The following is a 25851-nucleotide window of genomic DNA, read 5'->3' as shown; positions in this document are numbered from 1 at the left end:
TTTTGCCCAGTTCTAAAATGTTTCTTAGCATGTTGCCATAAAAGTTGTTGAGTGATCTTAAAAATGAGGTCAAGGTCACTCACGCTGGTATCAAATAATGACTCAGTCAAGAGTCCAGACCTGTATTAAATGAAAAGATCTGAATACAGTAACAGTGCTGTTGGAATTATTGTTCACATGCTGTGGGTGTGGCATCTTTTGTCTTATCCCTTGGTGCAATTGAATCAAGTGAATTTGTGTGATCACTGACACTGCCAATAATTACCTCCTCCCTCAATTCTCCTAGTGGAGCATGGCTTATCTGTCTATATTCTGTAATTACTATTTCAGCTACTGTTCTATTGAGTTAAAAGAGAGAGGTGTTCCTCATGTCAGACAGCCTCAAAATACGTCTGGTCACAACTACCCAGATTTACTTAATAGTAACTAGTTATCCTCAAACTGCATGTCTCAGAGCAGTGTTTCTTTAGCTCTGCTGCCAAGATTGGGAGCTCACTTTCTACTTCTGTTGTCCATGAAACTGGTAACCTTCCTTTTTTAAATTGAACATGTTTGTGAAACATTAACACATAAATGAGTTTTTATAGAACTGTGTACTTTACTGTCTTTCCTTTGGTTGTTTATGAGACAATTTTAAATTACATGTGGCATAGTTATATTTTACAGTCATTGAAAGAAATGTTTTTTCATGTTGTGCTGTATATATGACTTAATACTCAGGATGATCCATCTTTTTTAGTTTTGTTGAATATTATTAATTGATCATCTAATTGCTTTGAAGATGACAACTTTTCATTATAAAGGAGTAAAGTTATATAATTTACAAGCTGTTTGTGTGAAAATTCACAGCATTGATGAGTATCTCATATTTCATTTCAGGAGAAAAATGAGAGTGAGAAGACCTTCCTCTTAGAAACTATACCAAGAACCCGTGAAGTTGGCCAGTCTTGGTTGTCAACTATAGTTACTACTCTCTGGGCATCGATCTTCAGTCTTGGTATTATAGCTCATCACCAGCCAGGTTTAATTCTTACTAATGGTCCTGGCACTTGTGTACCCATATGCCTTTCTGCTTTATTGTTTAGAATTTTAGGCATCTGTCATAATCGAATTGTTTTTATTGAAAGTTTGTGTAGAGTTAAATCCCTTTCCTTAACTGGATTAATCTTATATAGACTAGTTGATGATTTTTTTGTTCAGTGGGATGGATTAAAGGAAAGGTACCCTAGAGCAATTTATTTGGGTCGCTTAGTTTGACTTAGTTTTTGGTTTTTAGATAATAAGCATAGATCCATTGTGTAGCAAGTACAGCATGTACAGGATGTACTGTACTGTGGATGAACCTGTATGTTGCATAAGTCTGGTGTTTGAAAGCCAAGATCTACCAAGTATTTAGTATCTTTGATACATACTGAATTTTTTAAAAACCAGATCAGCTTTTCCCTAAAAACTCATCACTCATATATGCCCAGAAATTCATGGTTTTCAAACATTCCCAGACACTGAATTCTGTTGTTTAATGGATGGATGAAGGTTGCCTATCAGTCACCTTCCTCACTTTTCATGTAGTCCAGTTATGAGGCTGAAAGATCAGAGGGGCAGGGAGGAGGGAACCTTGTATATGAACAGTGAGTTTTTGTGAAAAAAACTAACTTGGTTTTCCTAAAGAATTAATTTTGTTTCATATCAACCTCAATATTTTTATATTCTCTAATAAGAATTGTTCGTAGGAGGATACATACCTTTGTCTTTTATATGAGGTAGTTTACTATCAACAGGGAAGAGATTAAGGAAACCACTCACTTACCTGACTGTCGACCTTTCTGTTCCTTCAGCCATTGTCGTCACAGAATTCAACTTGGTTATGAAGATACCACTTCTCGACCCTCCCAAAGTCCATTGAGAAAGGCCTTCAAAGTGAATGCCATCTGGATACTATCCCCATGTATGACCAAGGTATCCTATGCATGACCACCAACACCCTCCAGCCCCTTCTACCTGGAGTCCTCACCAAACGGATTTATAACAAAAGCTGTATCACTGACCGATGTGCGAGGGAAGCAGCTAAGGAGCTGCTGGAGAGAATGTCACTATTCCACACTGACAAGTATCACGAAAAGCTAGACGAGAGTCTGATGGACAGCAGTAAATTTCAGTGCATCTCTAAGATCCTTGTGGACAACATGAAGTGTGAGACTTATAGGATAATCAAGATGGCCAACACCACTCCCAGTACCCTTCTCCTCCCTACAATTATGCAAGACTATGGCCTTGGCTATATTTATGGGAATGAGAAGATGCAAAAACCAGGTAATCCTTGGCATCCCATTACTAGCAGATTCCTGCCCTGATGAATGCCATTCTGACTGTATTATCCTGATAGTCACAGCCCAAAGTCTTCCGTAGCACCCCCTAGAGCAGAAGTGGGCAGACTACAGCCCCTGGGCCAGATGCAGCCTGTGACACACTTTTATCCAGCCCTTGAGCGTTTACAAGAAGGTTTTAATGTTTAGGCTGCTTGCCATAATTTCCCTGCAATTACACAATATACCACTAAATGGCGCACACTGTACACAATGCAGCCAACCATAGACCTATCCAGGGTTCCCAGACGTACCATAATTATCATAGAAATATGATAATTTGACCATCTGTACAATAAACAATGCCATATGTATGATATGCGATAATTTCCATTATTTGGCAAATAATATTCTGGAAATGCATGATAATTTGAAAATTTTGTACACAGGGAAAAATAAATATGTAAACTGTGTTCTCTCTCTCTCTCTCTCTCTCTCTCTCTCTCTCTCTCTCTCTCTCTCTCTCTCTCTCTCTCTCTCTCTCTCTCTCTCTCTCTCTCTCATCAAAATCAGTGGTTATGAGTCTTGGAGGCTGGGAACCTCGACACGTTTTGGAGCATAAGCTTTGTTTTTGTTAAGTTTGTTTCATGTCGTGAACACATTTGAACCTATCTAACGTTAGTCAATCTTGCCCCACTCGCCACTGTAGTGTAGATTTGAGATGAACAATGAAACTATGAATGGTCAAACAAGTGAAAAGTCGATAGCGAGTGCCGAGTGTTTAACAAAGAATGGACAACAAAATATTTCTTAAGTGAAATGTGTTCAAAAGCCATATGTTTGATTTGTAAAGAGAGCATTGCGATATTCAAGGAGTATAATATCAACCGCCACTTTTCCACCAGGCATGCTAACTACACTAGTAACCTTTCCAGTGATGAGAGAGCCTCCACTGCTACAAAGTTAGCAGCTAGTTTACAGGCTCAGCAGAACATTTTTACCCGTCAATCCACAATTCAGGAGTCGTGCACAAAGGCAAGCTATGTATTGGCATACAAGTTGGCAAAGGCAAGTGAGCCATTCTCCAAGGGAGAATTTCAGAAGGAATGTATGATTGAGACTGCTGCATTTCTATTTCTGGACATCACAAGCAAATTCAAGAACCTCAGTCTATCTCAGAGAACAGTGACTCCCTGTATAGAGATAATTGATGACAATTTGGCCAGTGGATTAAACAAGAAAGCAGAGTCTTTTGTGTGGTTTTTGTTAGCTCTGGACAAGAGCCATGACATAAAGATCACTGCTCAACTCTTAATTTTATCTGAGGGATTAATGAACATTTTGAAATTGCTTAGGAATTTCTAGCCATGGAGTCCATCAAGGGCACAACACGAGGAGTGGACTTGTACTAGAAGGTGTTGCAGGTCATCAAGAGGTTGAAGCTACTTTGGAGTAAACTCCTCAATATCACCACAGATAGATTGCCAAATTTAACATGAAAAAATGTTGGATAACTGAAAAGAATTCAGGATCGGGTGAAAGAAGATAGGCCTGAGTTAGAGATAATTTTCCTACATTGTAGTATCCACCAGGAGTCCTTTTGTAAGTCTGTTTTGCATTTTAATCATGTAGTGAAGGTGGTTATAAAATGCATGAACTTCATTCAAGCGAGGGGGCTTACTCAGAGGCAGTTCGTTAAATTCACTGAAGAAACTGACACTGATCACCAGGACTTATGTTACCATTCCAGTGTTCGTTGGCTAAGTTTGAGAAAAGCATGCCAGCTTGTAAGGAAACTTGGAGAGGCCATCGAGTCATTTTTGGTGTTAATGGGGAAAGTTGATGATTTCTCCAACCTGAATGAGGCCAAGTTTCCAAAAATCCAACAGGTAGCACAGTGGGTAATGGTGTTTTTTGAATCAACCTATGTGTGCGTGAGCAGACTTTCAGCATGATGAACCTCAGGAAAGGACGTCACAGAACCTAGCTCACTGATGAACACTTGGGAGCTGTCCTGTGAATTGCCACAAGTAAAGTGTCACCAAACTTTGATGCTGTCACAAAAAGGGGTGACCAACTGCACTGTTCTGATTAAATGGTGAGTTTGTTTTCTTTACCATTTTCAGTAATGGGTTACATGCAGAAACAGGTAATGCTATTATGCAGGGTAATGTAGGCCTAATTTTGTCTTGTGCTTGTAGCCCGGCCTGTCTGTCAATTTTCAAAACCCAATGTTGCTCTTGAGCCGAAAAGTTTGCCCACCCCTGCCCTACAGGAATCATCACTTCAGTGGGCGTGGAGTCCCTTTTAACCAGCATTCGTGTAGACGAGACAATACAGATAATTCTCATTCATGTCTACAGACTCCACCACACCACTGATAATCATCCCTGAGCATGCGTTCCATACTGTTCTCACCCATGCCCAGAAGGATGATGTAGCAGTGGGTTCTCCCCTTGGGAGTACTCTTTGCCAGTTTCTACATTTGCACCGTACGACATGTATGTTCCACCATGAAGAAGCTGTCTACGTCACTGCCACCTCTGAAGAGGAAGTAGAACTCCTTTAACAAGCTTTCCACATCCACAGCTGGCTCAACTTCACCATGGAGTACAACCATGACAGTTGCCTTCCCTTCCTTGACATCCTTGTAGAACAACAAGAGCAGTGCTATTACTCAGGTGTACACCCATCTGATGAACTTCAGCATGTGTCTGAATGGGGAGAGTGAGTGCCCCAAGAGATATATGCACACCACCATCAGTGCCTTCATCAGGAGAGCCCTCTTGCACTGCTCTTCTTGGGTGGACATGCATGCAGAGCTGGATCATGTTTCCCAGGTCTTTATTGACAGCTGACACACTAACCGAGAAGTCATGAAAAGCATCATATGAGCCATGGAAAATTGGTAAGACTCAGAATGCTGTCCTGCTACCCGAGAAGCTCTTGTAAAGATATATTCCATGGGATTATGTAACATTGTTCGAAAACAATTAATCGAAAACAATTATTCGAAAACAGTTATTCGAAAAACAATTATTCGAATGGAAAATTGTTCGAAAGAAAGTTATTCGAAAGGACAATTATACGAAATGGTAATTATCCGAAATGTAAAATTCTTTATTTAAACAAATGTGTAAAAATACCAAAAAGGATGAAATCTTTTAAGTATGAATGTTATTACTAAAACTATTAAAATAGATTCATGATAAAACAGATTTACTTATAAATGCAAGTTATGCGCTACAGCGCAATAAATACTCTAATACTGAGTACTCTTCAAAGGTTGCCACTAACTTTTTATCCTTTCATTCAAGTCACGATATTTCTTGAACTCTTCATATTTGTGCTTCCTGCTCTTACTTTTGCAATGTGAATTTCTTGTAAACCCTGCTCTCTTTTTAAAGCATCTAGGAACTTCCATATTGTTGGATGATGAGATGACATTTGCTGTAAAAAAGCTCTGTGCCATCCTTCAAGTGCGTTGTTAGTCCTAGGCAAATCAGTATTGACTCTCTCAAAACAAGACCACATACTTATTTCAAACATAGGACTACGTCGATGACGTCTTGAAGGACGACCAATCCATGAATCTTCAAAATAATCTAAAATAGGATTTACATCTTGAGGATATATATCTGAATCTAGTAAAGCTTCAAATGATTCAGTAACTTTGTCAACGAGGACAAAGGCTAGGGCTAACAGCATTCGAATTTTTAAAGCAAATTCGGAATCTGTATCGTATCTCACTTTCAGACCACAATCACATATCTTTCGATACAAGCACTGGCCTAAGTGGAAAAGGCATCCATAATGAGAAGCTGTGCTGAATTCTTCTTTAACGGCAGTTATAGCTGCAAGTTCAAAGTCTGAAGTTATGGTTGAGACTTGTAAATTTGGAACCATAGACTTAATTTGAGCAAATAATCTTCTATAAGTTTCAGCCCTTTTATCTGGAAGTAAGGCGTAGACCACAGGAATGGTGTAATTATTCTTCACAGCATGTACAGTATATAATTGTTCAAATAACTGAGGTACAGTTTTAAATGTTCCGTCCACTTGTAAATTTCCACTCTTCTCAAGTAGACTCAAATTATTCTGAGTTGCAAATATAAGCACTTCTGTATTGACAGCATCACTGGAATGGTTATGTTCACGAGGAACTTTAATCACTTCACCATCATTGGTAATTGTTCGGCTTTTGCAATACGATGCGAACTTATTGCACTTCCAATATATCTTGTTACCAACTTGCTTGTCTTTCACGAATAGGAAACCATCGATTTTAAGCATAGGCTTGCCTTTTTCACTTGAAATGTATTCGGCCATCACTGAAGGGCTGCAGTATTCGAAGAAATGAAGTCCTTGGTGCTTGATGTCCTTCACGACGTTTATTACCACTAAGAAAATCGGATAACGTTCAAACAAACATTTGAACTAAGAAAATCGGATAACGTTCAAACAAACATTCAAACAGTTATTTGCCTATTTGAACAATTGCTTATTAGAGTAAGGTTCAAACAACATTTCGAATACTTATCATTTTCAGTATAATTGTCCCTTTGAATAACTTTCTTTGAACAACTTTCCATTCGAATAGCTGTTTTGCAAATAAATGTTTTCGAATAATTGTTTTCGATTAATTGTTTTCGAATAATTTTCATGATACGATTCCATGGGAAATACAAGGGAAACAAGTGTGCCCTTCAGACCATTGTGGAAGGGAACATCTGCCCCACAGACTCGGGAAAGAAATTGAAGCCCCCTGATCTACTATAAAAACAGAAAAATTACCAGCCTGGTTTTAATAACAACTTGGTTCCCTCCATGCAGGATCTCCTAGAGAGAACCAATGTGGTCTACTGTTACAGATGCCTTTTCTGAAGATGCATTGGCTCCCACATTGGTAAGACCATTGTGCTCCTCTCTAAGAGGATTTCTTACTGTGTTCAAGAAGGCCCTATTTATAACTGTGCCTGAGCTGCCCATAATACCAGAATTCAGTAAAGCGATATAATTTTAAATACAGTATTGAAATCATTGATAGCACAGCACACCATTGCTATCTCCTCTGCTGAGAAGTTATATGCATCAAGGAGAGACCCAGCCTCAGTACTACATAGGAGACTCTTCCTCCTGACAGTGGCATGTAGGGCCCTGCTTGCCAGCATTCCTGAGCTGAGCAAGCAGACCAGTCAGGAGCTTCTGTCTACCAACTCCGACTTTCCCAGGACTCTTTCCCAGGACTCCAGCTCATGCACATGGAGGGCAGAACCATCAGCATCCGGGAGAAGGCTTTGTTCAAACTCCCTAATCACCTGGCAGTCAGAGAATTCAGCACTACTCTCACCGATGGCACTGGACCCCTTATGGAGTCCCCGTCCATCAGAACTGCTCTGCTTATTCTTAAGATACCTTTTGAGACAAGTGAAATGTTTAAATCTCAAGAAAAGGCCATACTGCTAACTTCGGACATCTAAAAATGACCCTCTGGATACACCTACTGGATACCCCTTACCCAAGACTACAAAATCCAGTCTCCGCAGTCAACTACCATCTTAACTATATTTCTTATTGCCTGCAGTATGGAATAAATTCATTTGAACTTAGAACCTCCCTGTTATTCCTTTATAGTGAAATTTGAACATTGCACAGATTATATTAAGCACTGATATTAAAGAGAAATGAATCATTTAAAGAACTGAAAAGACATATAGGATCAGTTCACCCAGTACAGCTATTGTTTTCAAAAACACATCATCATTGTTGTTATTATTATTATTATTATTATTATTATTATTATTATTATTATTATTATTATTATTATTATTATTATTATTATTATTGTTTTGTTAAAGAGGATGGCAGTGTGAGAGAGCTCTCCTGATGAAGGCGCTCTCTCACATTGCTCCTCTTGGAAGGACACACACGCAAACACACACACCAAATTAGAACGTGTTGCCCAGGTTTTAATTAACAATGGGTATTCCAACCAGGACATCGCAAAATGCATTCATAGGAGTATGGGCTGTCCCCGGTTATCAGTGGGGGTTCCATTCTGAGAGATGTGATGATAACCAAAAATCGGTGGTTTTCGGAGGCTATTTTAGCGATTTTCGGGGCTTATTGGTGCCAAAAAGAGCCAATTTTCGGTTATCAGCACCTCGGTTAGGTATGTGTCAGTGCCAATACCCAATTATCGGCGCTGATAAGCGGAAATCGAAAACTGGATCACCGTTTACCGAGCCCACCGTTAACCGGGGACTGCCTGTACAGTATTGACAAATGGTACCAGCAGGAGCCTCTCCCCGCCGCCCTTGAAGACGTCACTCTCTTTTACAAGAGAGTGTTCCAAAGGAAATACAAAGAGGACGAGCGAGCTCTTCACAATATCATAGAAGAAAAAACGTCTCCCATATGGACCCTGCAAAAAAGGTTAAATTTGTAATTTATTACAAAAGCAAGAAGACCAGCGGCTCGATCATGAAAAACAACCTGGCCTTGCAGTGCAGGATCCCCTGAAGAAAACCAACATGGTCTACCAATACAAATGCCCTGTTCAGGAATGCCCCAGCGCCTACATTGGGATGACCATGATGAGATTTTCCAAGAGGATCTCCTGCCACGCTCAGGAAGGTGCCAACCATAATCACGCCAGGTATATCCACAATTTTAGAATAACCTGAAAGGACATAATTCCTAATATCGGAATTATTGATAAGCGACAGACCACCGCCGCCTCCGCCTCCTGGGGGCCCTACACATCAGAAAGGAGAGACCTAGCCTCAACACCATGCAGGGGACATCCCTCTTCCCGACAATGGCATGTAGGGCGCCACCCGCCAGCCCCGCAGAGCCAGACGAACGAACCAATCAGGTGGTGCCCCAATCCACCGACAGTGACCTTCCCCATACTACCCTCCCAGTCTCCAACGTGCGCACGCGGAGACCAGTGCGAGCATTGACCTCTGGGAGGCGGTTTGGCCCAGGGGCTTAATCCCCTGAAGCAGTCAATGAAAATTCAGCCCCCACAACACGGGACACCCGGGACGCTATAAATACCGTCTGACGACCCGATTCCAACCAGAACAAGCCCACCCTTCCTTGAGAATGAACCGATGATACGGTTGGAAACGTTGGGATTCCACTGCGCCCTTAGAACAACGACGAAGATTCTGCATGAGAATACAACAAATCCCAATTTCTGGAAACTCTACGGCGATCAAACGCCCCTTTTGACTTCCTTTTATATTATGCAATAAAAATTAATACTTCAAGAAACCAGTCCCTATCCAGACTATGAACATTGGCCAGTTATTAGCAAATATCAGCTCTGATGAGGAGAAAATAATAAGAATTGAGAAGACTATATATAAAATCAATTCCACTGATGCTGCCATCCTCTTGAACAAAACATGCTTGAAAGAGGGTCTGTTACTTTCATATATTATTATTATTATTATTATTATTATTATTATTATTATTATTATTATTATTATTATTATTATTATTATGTTGTTTGTTGTTGTTGTTGTTGTTATAAATCTGGGAGATAGAAATGGCAAAGTTTTTTCAGAATGATATTAAACAGGAGAATCATTGCTTCAAGAAAATATTAAATAAAGCCTGTAACAGAATTAGTTTTAAGTTCAAACCAGTGCCTGTGTATACAGTGTGGATTGAGAAAGGGAAGGAGAAAGAACAAGAGAAGGAATTCTAGAGATCCTATATATTCATCAGGAACTACCTTTGACTTGGCTTCTGACAAAAATTAAAAAAGTGATGGAGGATTATTTTTGGGATGAGGAAAACTCAGGTGATTTGAAGAATTTGGTCAGCGAAGCCTTGCAGATTTATGTTTAATGTAAAATGCCAGTGTGAGAAATTTGCCTCTGGAATGGAGTTGGCCCCCTAGTTTTTTTGCATATAGTTTGCATTGTTATTCTTAGCAATGATTATGCTTTTTATCTTTCCCAAACCTGAATAAATAGGCAGGGTCAGAGTCTGAAGGGCATCCATCCATAAAACATCTACTAAAAGAAATAAAATGAGCAGTTCAGTGAGTGTTGGAAGCTCATGGGAAGAGGCTCATTAAAACAGTGACCCCAACTAGGGATTGAGCTGAGGAGAAGATTTTAATAAATCTGTACTTTGTTGTTGGTCCAGTTTAGTCTGTCATGGATACTTGAAAGAATTAATTTTTTTTTGTTTCTCTTTGGCAGCCTGTTGTGTTCAGATATATTATTATTTGAGCCTTTTTAAGTTTCACCAGTGTTTGTACAAGATACGGACAGCAAGACATTAGGGAGGAATTTGCAAGAGAAACATTAATGAGTCTCTTATGTTCTTTTTCTGCGGAAGTGTAACTTCTACAGAAAAGCACTTATGGTTGCCATCTCCTCCTCAGTCTTTCAACTGCTATGAGATGGGGGCTGTTGGGAGTCTTCTCCTGCGGGTCATCCTTTGGAAATTCACAGTAGCATTCCTTTTGCCAGTAGAGACGCTGGTCTTTGGCCCTTCACTGAGACTGACACACAGAGAAGCTTAATCGTGAACCTTCTTGGTTTACCTTCAGCATGATTTTAAAGGATCTTCAGGGAAATCCCTCATTAGGCTTATTTAAGGATTAAAACATCTAGCTTTTGTCTTTGGAGGATATGGCAGGCTAAGAGAGATCTTGATGGAAGGCTGAAGAAGCACAGGCTCTTAAGCTACCTCTTTCTTATCCAGTCACAAGTTTGGTCATGCCTAGTCATCCTGTCAGCTTTCAGGGAACAGTCACTTTCATCCAACTCTCCCCTGGTAACAGTCAGTGCTTGGGAGGATGTTTGGAGAGTAGGGAAGTTGCGCTCTGTCTGACTTCAAGGATGGTGATCATGAATGTATCTAGACAGTCTGTTTCTTCTTGGTTGTCTTGGCCCCTACAGTAACTGATATTTTTTCTCAGCTGATTCTGAGTGTTTGCTGGAGCTTTCTATGGTGAGTCTGAGTACAAAACAGTTATTCTCCTTTGAAGAGTCTTTTGACTTCAGGTAAGAGACATCTTCCTTTGGTTCTTTCTTTAGCACAAACCCTTCAGTTCCTTTGTCTTTTGGTTGAGGGACAGCCAGGTTTGAGAAGGAAACATGTTTACTGTCTCTCGCCCTTATGTCATCCAGTTCTTCTCCCCTTGTTTCCATCCTCTGGTACCTGGCCTGCAGGCTGTTAAGACAGATATTTTCCATGAGTTTTGTTATGAGATTATGTTTTCTGTTTCTCATTTTATCACTCCCTAAGTGTTGCTGAAACAGACATGATCAGGAATCTCCCTTTGCCATTCTTATAAGGTTAGAACCCTTGGAGCAAGACAAACTGCTGGAATTAGGTGCCTAGTGGCTACAAATCTTCATGACTAATGAAAGGTCATGAAAGCAAACAAGTACAGTACAGCACCTTGTTAATCTTTAATTTGTACTTGTCAAAACTCTTCAGGATTTTACCTGAAAATAAATATACTCACCTGACTACATACAGTAGTGCCATGGAAGCAGATACAGTACTCTTAGAGTTCCACACTAAAGATTATGGCTAGACGGTTATGACATTTTCTTGAGTTTCCTAAATCACAGATGAATGGCAGTAACATTCTCTTGATTTTCTTAAATCATAGCTTGCAGTAATACTTCATTAAAAACATGAGGCAGTAGAACTGAGAAAAGGATAATCCTAAAATGAAAAAGCTCAAAACTATGTAATTTTCTAAATTTCAGTTAAGTACAATGAGAACTAATTTAAGCTAGCCTCCTGGCCCAGGCTAAATTGTCAAGATTATCTGTAGCATTGTCTAGTAGCTTGCTCGTAACTCCAGCTGCAGCTACTAGCATGTTTAGAAATTTCTCATTAGAATCAAGCCGAAGTTTCAGTTCCTGGAGAGGTTTGATGGCTGTGGTGAGTAGTCAGCCAACTGATAACATCTTGAGTTTGCATCTGGAAGGGAGAAAACTTGTAGGGTATCCAATACTTTACTGAAATATACTCTAGAGCTCCTTCCTTGCATACACCATGGAAGTTACTCTTGAAAGTTTTGTCTGCCCTTCTAATCCCATTATCTTGCAGGTCCAGCCTAATGTTTCATCCTTTTGAGATATTTTAAAATCCTCTCCATCATCTGACAATAATTTCCAAATCCTCCCATAGTGTTGTCTTTTAGGTGCAGAATTTAAATCTGAAGCTTTTAATGAGTTGTGAACCTGTAGTTTATCCTTCTGAGAAGTGGTTTTATTTGTTGTTGGAAAATGAGAACTAGTTCTCTAATACTTTTGGGAAGATTCAAGCACCATGGCTGGTGCTGTTCAATGCTAGATGGAGGAACATTATACTGAGAGGGGCCCATCTTCTCTGTCTAAGTAGCTTGAGAAGAAGCCATAAAACCTTGCATTCAGTCATCTTTGTGCCTGTCCCAGTTACAATAGTCTACCTATTCTTTTTCTAGGTAGACTAGAGTAGTCTACCTTATACCTAGATTTATTAGTAAGATGTGAGCAGCCTGAGATTGATAAATTGAGACTCGTCAGAGTTAGCCTTATAGCTCATCTCTTAATTTTGGGCCCGCGCCTAGTCTTCACTTAAGGTTGAATTGTGAACTTGTAGAAGTGTGTAACTGGGAGTGAGGCCTTACTTAAAGAGGCATTCTTCAGTGAGCGGGCTCTCACACAGAATAACCATATCCACTAAAAACAAGTAGTAAAGCTGCCTGAGGAAAGAGGAAGGCATTCCAGTAATCCATGATCACTTGACCTTGAATGGCAAGAGTTGTTACGAACTATTTAATCTTTAGGCTACCTGACATTGGGTAAGAAATTAAATGGGAGCACAATTTTGCTTAAATCTTTTTCACAGTGCAATGATAGACTCAACCTGTAAAGTAGAACTTACCCTATAAGAACAGTCATGCTCAAAGAGCCACTTGCAGAAGATTGAATACCTGCTCAACTACTGTCTGTATGAGGAAATCTTGCAGATTACTGGCCACTCTTAATAATATTAGTTCTTCTCTTAGGAACTATTCCTGGAGCAGGTGATTTATGTATGCATGAATGATTGCTAGTGCTAACAGAAGCATAAACCTGTGGAGTTATGAGCCGCCATGTAGGAGAGGAAGTGTTTCAAGAATTCTGCCAGCAATAACATCCAAACATTTAACAGGAGCAACAACTGAAATAGCTCTCTCCATGTGTAATTTCTTGTTGTTAGCATTAGCTACATCTTTAGGCTCATTTACATAAGTGGATGGGGATGCTCTTCCACTTCAGTCCCCCCTGATGAAGTTAATTTTCTTCAATGTGAAGAGATGGGGATTTCATTCATTCACATCCAGAGGCAAATTCATCAGGTAAGTCCTGTAAGAGCATATGAAAACAATCTTCCAATTTTTGTATTCATTTTCCACAGAGAACAAAGCCTTGGTACAGATGTCAGTGAGGTAAAATGAAGCAAGAGGGGACACTGAGACTCCTGTAAAGGAGTGTCTCTATACAAGGTACAAGAGTACATGTAAAGCCTCTTTTTGTTGTAATTAGGTAAGGAACTAAAAGTTCATTCTTTCTCTGGAAGGTATGTATTTGTATCTACTTGGACACAGTTTATATGAAGAACTCAATTTTTTATTTGACTTTATTTAATCAATTTTAATCAAGTAACTTTAGAAAATATAGGTGACCAGTTGATTACGTACAGTGCTGCAAAAAATTTCTAGGCACACATTCATTGGCTGTATTCAACACCTCTTACACTCCTGATAATTATAGATTTTTTTATAGTGTAGTCGCTTGTTTCATCCTCAAGAAGTTACCCTTCCATGGTCTGCCAGAGCTCTATGGTGACCAAACTAATATAAAAAATTCTCTTTTAGTTGGCCTCATGGCCAAGTATTGTTTTGTAGTGATAAATGCTATAACACGTGATGGAGTATTTAATGGACTCAAAGATGATAGGGCACTTTCCCTTATCTTCAGTGAAACTGTACCCGGGTTGTTTCCATTGTCAAAGCATGCTAGAGGAAGAAGTGATTGATGCTCATGCGCCGTCTGCCATATTGTCGACAAACATAACCGCACGGAGACCAAGAATCCATTTACAGCATTCTTCTTGTTCAACACAGTACTGTTTAGTGCAATTACCAGTGCTCCAAAAACTCGGCTTTTTCTTTGATTTCATTAGCGAGGATCACAGAAACATCTAAAATAGCAAGTCAAGTGTTTAATTTTGAGTTCCAGTTAAAGTTTTAGATTTTAAATTTCAGAATTGGTAGTTAATTTGTGTGTGAAAGCCGGAAACCCAGCATTTCTTGCCAACAAATGGTCGGCGCTTACTCAAGATTGCTGATTGCTAGTTTTGAAAAGCCCAAATTGTTTTAAAGAATTTTGTCATTCTAATTAGATGTTTTAACTAAAAGAAATGTTCCACAATTTATCTTTAATATAGAAAATCCTTTCAGATTATACGATGTCTACAATAATCTACGCAGTAGCCTTCATCAGATTAATTGAGAATAATTTAGACTAGATTAATAGTGGATGTCGTCTGTAGACTATAACGTAGGATTACTTATCCGTAAGTGTGAACTAAATAACCTGGATTAGGTAGTAACCTAAATTAAGGACATACCCTATTATGGACTTAAGCAGTAGCTTAGCTTAGACCAAGGACCTAAGATTAGATAATAATAATCTGGGCAAAATAAAATGGTAGAATAAAAATATATAAATAAATAAAAATGAATAAATAAATAAAAATAAATAAATAAACAAATGAAAAAAATAAATAAAAATAAATAAATAAATAAAAATAAATAAATAAAAAAAATAAATTAAAAAATAAATCATATTAGTAAAATTTTTTCCTTTTATTATAGCTTGTACACTTAAGCATGATCTAAATAACCCAGGATTAGGCAGTACAGCACATTATATTAGGTATTGGACTAGGCATTAGCATAGACCAAGTAACTTAGGACTAGCTGAAATAGTAATCTGTGCTAGTTGAGATGGTAGCCTAGTTTTAAGGCCACATATTAAGGTAACTGTGTTTCATGTAACCCATACCCCTGAGTGTGAATTGAATAATCTGGATTAGGCAGTAGCCTACATTAGAGTGATAGGCTAGCTATAAGGTTACACATTAGTGAGTTACTGTTTTATATAGCAGACCAAATAGCCCAGGATTAGATATAAACAAGAACCTGGGTTGGACAAAAATGGTAGACTAGCTGTAAGGCTACATATTAGTAAGTTTTTTTTTTTTTTTTTTTTTTTTTTTTTTTTTTTAGCCTATATGTACAGAGTGATAAAAAATGATAACCTAGTTTTAACAACTTGTTAGTCTATCTGTAAGGCTACATATCAGTGGGGTTCTTGAGTAGCCTGTATCCTTAAAGGTGATATAAACCTAGACCAGACAGTAGCCTAACCAGATTAAGTAGGAACCCCCTTTTTTAAGGGAATATCCTACTATTAGCCTAAAACGGTAGTTCAAGTCAAATAAAGCAGTGGCCGAGTATCAGATAAAAGGATAGTTTCAGCTAGATAAAACAGCAAACTAGATTATAAGAGGGTTCTTTCCTATATTGTATATATCTTTAAGTCTTTTAAATAAGCCTAGAATAGGCAGTGGCCTAGAATAGGTTAAGCAGAACCCTCTAAGAAATACTCCATTCTTAGCCTAACATAGATTATGCTAGAAGCATCAACCTAAGCCATATAAAACAGTAACTTGGGTTATTTAAATAAGTTAGTGTATAGCAATTAGTCTTAATGGCATAGCATTCAAAATTAAATGTCACATAGTCTTTGCAAAAGGACTAAGTGTATAAGTAATACAGCCATATATGTACTGGTGTCAAAACTAACCTAAATCGTAGAGGGTTTAAGTTAACATAGATATTTAATCAATTATATTACAGCGACACACTTGTAATCAAATTAGCCTGTAACACTGACTATACTATCTAATAAGGGGCTACAGACAATTAGTACTAACTAGTTTCTAATAACAACTTGTTTTATATCACTACAGTGCCACCGTTATGCAGGACCCTCAGCTCTGTTGTTCCGCAGCAAATTGCTCGGTTCGTTTTTTGCCAGTGGGTACGGCCCATACCACCTGCCATGAGCATAGTCCTTGCAAAAAACAAGGAAAATTTGGTTGGTCTCCAGGTATGTGCGAAATTTATAGTATTCTCCCACCAGCAAGTTTTAAGGATGAAACAACTCGTTTCAAGCTGTCTTGGTGGGTCCTAGTGTTCAGTAGGGGTGAGGAAGGGGGAGATTATATCTTTCCGGTAGAACTCTAGCAGCAGATATTTAACCCTTTCTCAGAACAAGATCTGTGTTTGGGCCAAAACCCAGTAACATCAGTCTCCAGTACCTCCCAGGTTAACCCCATGGAGGAAGTAGAGGAATCTTTACATGGGGGTGACATTCTTACTAATGAACATGAAGTGGACATTGCCACTGAAATGGCCCTGCTGAACCCAGAAGGATCAGGGACCCAAATTTCACATAATCATGGAAGAAACCTTCCAGAAGGCATTCTAACCCCCATGCAGCTATCAGATGCTGAATAGGACCTTTCCCCCAAAAAGGATACTAGGATCCACCTATCCCAGCTGAAATTACTACATTTTCAGAGGGGTATATTAACTCACCCAGGACTTCTGCCCCTTGGTTAACAGAAAGTTACAGTTCAGTTGCTGAAGCTCAGTCAGATTGCACAAGCTCCCCCAAAAAGCATTTGATCAATTCCATAAGGAAATTATGAGTAACATCAAAGATGTCCTTTTTCCACAGAATGGTATTATATAAGGGACATGATACATGATTCCAAAAATGAAATTAAGGAAATTAAGTCTGTCATGTACATCTCAAAGTGTAAAAGTACTGCATCATGTAACTGAAAAGTGAGAGTGGAATACAAATTTTGCTCAAACAAGGTCTAATGTTAGAATTCCGACTGGAAACAACAAAATGGCCAGTTCGGACTACAAAACTCCAGATCAAAACATAATAGGGGCTCCAATACTCACCCTTGACAATACTGATAATCCTTGGTGAGATGCCTCAGTGTGCATTTTCTCTCCCAATGGTATCTAATTAATCAGAGAAATCTATGATCAAAGTTGTACATGTAGAGTTTAGAGGCTGGGCAGCATTCCCTAATACAGAGGAGTGTCTGGTACCATAGAAGACACCCTTTACCAGGCCAAACGAAAAATGGATCTCTGCTTCCATTTTGAATAAGACCCAAGTTGCTCACCAAGTAGCCCCATCCTTCTGTCCCTTCACGTTCAGAATAATTAATCATGTGAAGGCAGGTATTTAGAATATTGTAGTGACTAGAAAATGAGAGACAATGGCAGAATTAAACCCATTTGCCACAATCATCCCAGTTTCAAAAAATCCCACCAAATAGTGGGTAATACTACAAGTCCCTTTTGAAATGAAAAAGCTCCCTTTAGATATAGCTACTCAGCAGTTTGGGACCCCTGTGAAAAGAATCTTAGAGGGGACAGCCTCAACAGAATTTCGTGCCAAGATCCACCTCCGCAGTATTATAATCTCTACCACCTTGCTGGAAGTTGCCACCAAAAGGCTTCCAGAAGATTCCATAACAGTTTTTGCTGTTGTGGCCAAAAGTCTTATGAGAACCCTATGGGAAGCACTCTATGACTTTCTAGAATGGCACATAAAAGCGCAAATGGAAACATTGGAGGGATTCAACAAGTCACTCCCCAATGTGACTTCATTATTACACTCTAACCCCTTCTGTAAGGATGTGTTTGAGGAGTCTGTTGTGGCTCAACTTAATGAGCAAGCTTGCCAACAAAATTGTACAGTGTACGCTTTTCTGGGGAAAGGGAAATTCAGGAAACAAAAAACCTGAAACTTCCTTTTACACAGCCCAAAAAAGGCTTGCTATGATCAAAATTCATATAAGCCTTCAGTCACCCCCAAAAGTTTTCCTCAAAAGCAGGTAGGTAGTTGGAAGGAACAACTCCCTACGAAGGGACAACAACAGCAAGGACATCCTTTTCACAAGGTTCAAAGACCTTCTTGTAGGGGAAAAGGAAAAGTAGCACCTGGAATTCCTACTAAGGGCAAAGGCAGAGGAAAGAGACAGATGCCAATAGGAATTGTATGGTCAGGGGTTGGCATCGATGATACCACAGGCAATGGAAGTCTTCCCCTTGGGGGCACAGCGTTATTTTCAATGGGCCGGGGTGGAAATGGTCTCATCCTCCCCCCCTCTTTTAAAGGGGTTCTTCCAAAAACCAGACCCCTCTCTGGAATATTACATGCAGAAGGCCCTGATAAAGGGAGCTGTAGAGAAACCTGCATATATTCGCCACCAAGCACTTCTCTACAGTGTCCCCAAAAGGATTCCTCCGAACAAAGGAACAAGCACATTGTTTGCCAAAAGAGACATGACAGCTTTTATAGATCTGAAAGATGCATACTGGCACGTCCCTATTGCAGTTCCCTTCCGCCCCTTCCTAGGGTTCCGGATAGGGAAAGATATGTATAGGTTCAAAGTCATGCCCTTTGGGTTAAACATTGCCCCAAGAGGTCGGGATCACATTCACCTCCTCTAAACATGATAATGGCAGCTATCCTTCAGATGGCACAAGCTAGGAAGTGGCACTTGTCTGCAATTCACCTCACAGGGTCTTTCAATGTAATAGCAGACTCTCTATCAAGGAAAAAGACAGCCTCAACAGAGTGGATGTTGGACAGCCACGCTTTTCAAACAATAGCCAACATGCTTCTGCAATTGGGAGTGGACCTGTTTGCCACATACGAGTATCACAAACTCCCACTGTATGTGTCTCGGAACTTGGACAGCCAAGCAACAGAAAGAGATGCCTTCCAACAAGACTGGAACAGATAGAGGACAATATGCCTTTTTCCACCTTTGTCCCAGATTTCGAAGGTTTTGAGCAAGCTTCTAACCTTCAACGGAACAGCTTACATCATAGCCCCAAATTGGCCAAACAGGCATTGGTTCGTATTATTCCAACAACGGGCGAAGAGATCAATTTCACTACCGTCCGCTGTTCTATCTCAGACAGTAGGGGGAAGGGGGAAAGTGTCTACGCATCCTCCTTTCTGAGCCGAGACCTTCACGTGTGGATTTTTTAAACATTGTCTACTGTGAAAATTACTCTCAACATTACTAGGTACCTAGTGCAAAAACTACGGACATCATCTATCTAACAATACCAGTCTGTATGGAAGATATGGATAGATTATATCCTTACTGAGAGCCAATTGAGATTTCTATGGAAACACTTTTAAACTTTCTTATATACCTTTGTGAAGACAAATGCCTTGCAGTTACAACAGTCATTGCATACAAGGCAGTATTAATGGAAACCTTACTTTATGGATTCGGTATTGACTCTAGTATAGAAATTGTCACTTCCCTTCTGTGGTCTTTTGCACAACAAAGACCCGCTCCCGCAAGGCTTCCAATTACTTGGTCCGTGGACAAGGTGCTTAGACTTCTATCAACCCCTCAACTCAGCGGACCCAATACAACCACAACTCACATGCTGCAAAAGGCGATCTTCTTGATTGCGTTAGCATCAGGAGCTCATATTAGTGAACTGGACTCTCTTAGACGGGGACGATACATCACACAAACAGCTGATCATTAATTATTATTGTCCCCTGGCCCATCATTCCTGACCAAGAATGAGAATCCTTTAAGAAGGAAATCTGTTCTGATAAGAATAGGGCTTAAAACTTGTGGCTTGACCTGTGATCAGAAATGTTTTTTCTTTGGGTTGTTGGGATTAAAATTTGAAAGCTTAAACCTTTTCATAACCTTTCAATTTCTTTGTAAAGCCCCTTGAGGACAAAACAAGTGACTACACTATCAAAAACCAGGTTTTGACGTAGGAAAAACCCATTTTTGGTAGTCACTGTTGAGTCCTCAAAATCCTCCCACTTCCTGATGAAAAGGCATGGGATTTGGGCAAGGGATAAGACCAGCACCATTGCCCTCTGCTAGCGCAAGTGATTCGCACAACCCGTCAGTGCTCCTTACTGTTTTCTAGAGAGTAAAAGCAGCAAGTATTATGGAAACATCAAACACGAAAGTTAAGTGCTTATTTTTAAACTAGAGTTCTAAAAATTGTTGGTTTTAACTGTGGAACAAATGTTTTTTGTGCATGGAATCCCGAAAACTGAACTTTGTTTTTGGAGCACATGGTCGGTGTCTTCAGAGCACATGGCCGGTGCCCTCTCATGATCCCTGTTATTTGCGAAAGCTCTAAAAATTTTATGTTTTGATCATTCAGTTTAAAATGTGTAGCTAAAGAAATGTTCCACAATTTAGTATTAATTTAGATAATCCTTTCAGATAACGGTGTCCACAATAACCTAGGCGGTAGCCTACATGATTCAGTAGCCTAACAAATTCAGTCAGAATAATGTAAATGTAGTAGATGTTGTCCATAGCCTATATACTAGGATTACATATCCTAAAGGTGATTTAAATAACCTGGGTTCGATAGTAACCCAATTTAAGGTAAGTAAGAACCTTTTAAAACATATCCTTTTATTGAACTGGGCAACAGCCCAGTTTACACCAAGGATCCTAGAATTCGGTAAACAGGAAACTAAAAATTTTCCCGTCTGTATAACCTCGGTAGATGCTTATGATCTATATAATCTAGGACTAGGCAGTAGCTATATTAGTTTAAGTTAAACTTACAAAAACACCCCATTATTGGACAATCACTATACTAGATGATAATCTAGAACTAGATGAAAATAGTAACCTGTGCAAGATGAGATGGTAGCTTAGCCTCAAGGCCACGTACTAAGGCATTTGTGTTTTATGTAACCATACCCTTGTGAAATAATTAGCCCAGATTAGGCAGTATCCAAGATTAGAGTAAGTGATCACCTGAGTATAAGAGTATACATTATTAGCCTACTACAGTATATGATATAATAGACCAAATAACCTAGGATTGGACAAACATAGTAGCCTAACTGTGCTTACTTATTAACAAATTGCTAAGTTTATATAGCCTATATATATATTTGTAATCTATAAAAGTCTGGATCAGCTAATACCCTAACTAGGCTAAGAAAGAATAAGCCCAGTAGTGCATATAAACAGTATTCTAGGGTCAATAACATTAGTAAGGTCTTATGAAGCCTATTCCCTTACAGGTGATATAAACTTAGAACAGACAATAGCCTAACCAGATTTAGTGGAAACCCCTCAAGGGAACGTTCCGACTGTTAATTTAGAAACAGCACGGCTGAGTATCAGACAAAAATGTAGTCTCAGCTGCACGAAACAAAAAACCAGATAAAATTAATTTTTGGTATAGCTTATATCCTTAGGTTCTTAATTAAACCTAGAATAAGAAACGACCTAGAATAGGTTAAGTGAGAATCTTCTAAGAGATCTTCTATGCTTAGATTAAAGTAGATTATACTAGAAGTATTAAACTAAGCCATTTAAAACAGTAGCTTGGTTTAGCTGTTAAACAAATTAGTTTATAGAATAGTCCTTATGGCATGACAATTAAGAATTAAAATCTCACATAATCCATTGCAAAAGGACTAACAGCTTAAATAATGCAGCCTTATATGCTGTCAGTCAACGTAAAACCTAAAACAGTTTAAGTTAACTCGCATATTTTATAACGTATTACATTTACGCATGGTAACCAAATTAACCTGTAAGATGTAATATATTAATGGCACAAGGTTTTTTTTACAAAGTGTCTGTTCTTTCAGAAAACAATTTATTCTAAATTAGTTTCTAATAACAACTTTGTTCTTTCACTACAGGGCCACCACTATGCAGGACCCTCAGCTCAAGTGTTCCATAGCAAATTGCTTGGTCCGCTTTTTGCCAGTGGGTACGGCCCATTCCACCTGCCACGAGCATAGTCCTTGGAAAAAACAGGACAGATTTGCTTGGTCGCCAGATATGTGCAAAATTTGCAATGTGCTCTTGGCAGCAAGTTTCAAGGACAAAACAGCTCGTTTCAGGCTGTCTCGATGGGTCCTAGTGTTCAGCAAGGGAGAGGAAGGGGGAGATTATATCTTTCCGGCAGAACTCCGGCAGCATATATTTAACCCATTCTCAGAGGATCCATATTCGGACCAAAACCCAGTAACATCAGTCCCCAGGACTTCTCAGGTAAACTCTGCGGAGAAAATGGAGGAAGTTCCTCTTGGAGGTGATCATCATTTAGATGAAATTGATATTGCTACCGAAATGTCCTTGCTGAGCCCAGAAGGACCAGGGACACTACCTTCAGCTCACCGGGGTAGAAACTTTCCAGAAGGAATTCAATCCCCCATGCAACTTTCAGAAGCTGATCAGGATCCTTCCCCCAAAAGGGATACAAGGATTCAGTTAACCCCAAGTGAAATGACTACATATTCTGAGGGATATAGTAACTCACCGAGGACTTCTACTCCCTGGGCTACAGGCAGTCACATTTCGGCTGCAGATGCTCAGTCAGAATATGCAAGCTCCCCCAAAAGGGATGCACAGATTGCAGTATTTGATCAGTTCCATAAGGAAATTATGAGCAACATCAAAGATGCCCTTGCCACAGAACTGCAGTACATAATGGGCATTTTGTATGATTCCGAACAGGAAATTAAAGAAATAAAGTCAGTGATGTACACTCCAAAGTGTAAAAGTACTGCATCCTGCAATCGAAAAGGGAGAGTGGAAACAAACTCTGACCAAACAAGATCCAGGGCTAATTATAAAGCTTCAGGTCAGAACACAACAGTGGCTCCAACATTCTCCCCTGATGATGATGCTAACAACCCTTGGCGAGACGCTTTAATGTGTATTTTCTCTCCTGATGGTAAGTATCTTATTAACGAGAGAAAAACCATGATTGAAGTCATACATGTGGAGTTTAGAGACAGGGCAGCATTCCCTAATACAGAATGGCGCCTGATTCCTCCTTTACCGGACATGGAGAAACCTCAAAAGGAAACAGTTCTCTTATCTGGGAATACGACATTAAAAGCTGTTGATGGATGCCCTTTACCAGATCAACAGTAGGTGGATCTATACTCCCATCATGAATAAAACTCAACTAGCTCACCAAGTACCTCCAGCCTTCTGTCCCTTCACCTTTAAAATAATTAACCATGTGAAGACAAACTTCCAGAATTATGTAGTAACTAGAAAATGGGAGCCAATGGCTGAACTAAAACCATTTGTCACAGTCCTCCTGGTTTCGAAAAATTCCACCAAGGAGTGGGCAACACTTCAACTCCCTTTTGAAAGGAAAAAGCTCCCCTTGGATGTTGCTACTCAACAATTTGGGACTCCTATGAGAAGAATCTCAGATGAGACAGCTTCATCAGAATTCCATGCTAGGACTCTTCTCCTTAGTATCTTGACCTCTTCCACCTTGCTAGAAGCTGCCACCAAAAGGCTTCCAGAGGACTCCAGGACACTTTGCTGCTGTGGCTAAAAGTCTCATGAGAACCCTATGGGAAGCACTCTACGACTTTTTAGACTGGCGCTTAAAAGCGCGAATGGAAACATTGGAAGGCTCCAACAAGTCACTTCCTAATGTAACTGCCTTATTATAGTCTAATCCCTTCTGTAGGGACCTGTTTGAGGATTCTGTGGTAACACAAGTCAACGAGCAAGCACAACAACAAAATTGTACAGTGTATGCTCTTCTGGGAAAAGGAGAAATTGGGAAACAAAAAACCCAAAATTTCCCTTTACCCAATTCAAAAAAGGCTCGTTTTGATAAAAAATCATGCAAACCTGCAATCACCTCCAAATCTTTTCCTCATAAACAGGTAGGTAGCCAGAAAGGACAACCCCCTTCAAAAGGACAGCAACAGCCACATAAGCAAGGACATCCTTTTCATAAGGTCCAAAAACCATCTTACAAAGGAAAAGGAAAAGCAACGCCTGGAATGCCCATCAAAGGAAAAGGTAGAGGAAGAGGGGGATATCAATAGGAATTGTTTGGTCGGGGTTGACTCCAAAGACACCACAAGGAATGGAAGTCTTCTCCTTGGGGACACAGCATTGTTCTCAACGGACTGGGGTGGAAATGGTCCCACCCTCCCCCGCCTTTAAAGGGGTTCTTTCAAGCATCAAACCCCTCTCTAGAAGATTACGTGCAGAAGGCCCTATTAAAAGATGCCTTGGAGAAACATGCGTATATTCGCCGCCAGGCACGTCTCTTCAGTGTTCCCAAAAAGGATTCCTCCGAAAAAAGAGTGATCCTCGACCTATCAACATTGAACAAGTACACTCTTTGCCAAAAGTTTCTGATGACTACCATTGCCCAAGTACGTTCAGTCATTCCAAAAAGGAGTTGGACAGTTTCTATAGATCTGAAAGATGCATACTGGCACGTCCCTATTGCTGCTCCCTTTTGCCCCTTCCTAGGGTTCCGGATAGGGAAAGAGACGTGCAGGTTCAAAGTCATGCCCTTTGGACTAAACATTGCCCCAAGAATTTTTACAAAACTAGCAACAGTAGTCGTCCAGGAACTCAGGAAGGAAGGAATACAACTAATAGCTTACCTAGACGACTGGTTAATCTTGGGGGCCACAAGAAAAGAATGCCTAAAAAACTTAAGAGTAGTGATCAACAGACTCCAGTCAAAAAGTTTTATAATAAATTTGGAAAAATCCCGCCTCACACCCAGCAGACGTTTTCAGTGGTTGGGACTGTGTTGGGATACTCTTTAGGGCCTGTTGACTCTCCCCATCAAAACTCAGAACAGAATAAGGAAAGACCTCAAAAGGTTCCTAGACAAGCTCAGACTTTCAAGACGGCAATTGGAATGCATGATGGGTCTACTGCAATTTGCATCAATAATAGATCCAATACTCAGATTGCAATTGAAAAACGTGAACAAATTTTGGCTGTCGCACGAAAGACAAAAGCTGCAAGACAGATCTCACCAAAAGAATAAAAAAGTCGGGGAGATACTTCGGCCTTGGACCCGGAAGGAATCTCTGGCGAAACAGGTCACCCTGACTCTTCCATCTGTAAGAGTGACAATACACACAGATGCCTCATTGACAGGTTGGGAAGGACATTGGGAGGATCGTCAGGTGGCAGGGAGGTGATCAGTTACTCTGAGGAAGTGTCATATCAATTTCCTGGAACTGATGGCTGTCTTTTTGTCTCTCAAAAAACTCAAACCTCCAGAAGAGACACATTATGTTGGTTCTAGACAACACGACTGCAATGTCCTGCATCAAGAGATCGGGATCACGTTCACCTCCTCTCAACATGGTAACGCTAGCCATCCTTCAGATGGCACAAGTAAAGAAGTGGCATCTGTCTGCAATTCACCTCACAGAGTCTCTCAATGTAATAGCAGACTCTTTATCGAGGAAAACGACAGCCTCAACAGAGTGGATGTTGGACAACCACTCTTTCCAAACAATAGCCAACATGCTTCCACAACCGGAAGTGGACCTGTTCGCCACATACGAGAACCACAAACTTCCAGTATATGTATCTCCGAACT

The 25851-nt window shown here is 39.8% G+C and overlaps 1 long non-coding RNA gene across 2 annotated transcripts in view; it reads left to right on the top strand.

The window, feature by feature from the left end:
- The first annotated feature begins 666 nt into the window (after positions 1 to 666).
- LOC136836307 (uncharacterized) overlaps positions 667 to 25851 on the top strand; it is a 43862-nt gene continuing 18677 nt past the window's right edge. The window contains exon 1 of one of the 2 annotated variants that reach the window (XR_010852366.1): positions 667 to 997. This is a non-coding gene — a long non-coding RNA (uncharacterized lncRNA). Of the gene's footprint in view, positions 1040 to 25851 lie in introns of both variants that reach the window. The other variant, XR_010852367.1, reaches the window with a different exon arrangement.

The sequence above is a fragment of the Macrobrachium rosenbergii genome, chromosome 56 (genome assembly GCF_040412425.1).
Source record: "Macrobrachium rosenbergii isolate ZJJX-2024 chromosome 56, ASM4041242v1, whole genome shotgun sequence".
Classification (NCBI taxonomy): Eukaryota; Metazoa; Arthropoda; class Malacostraca; order Decapoda; family Palaemonidae; genus Macrobrachium; species Macrobrachium rosenbergii.
This window is presented reverse-complemented; position numbering and strand designations above follow the sequence as displayed.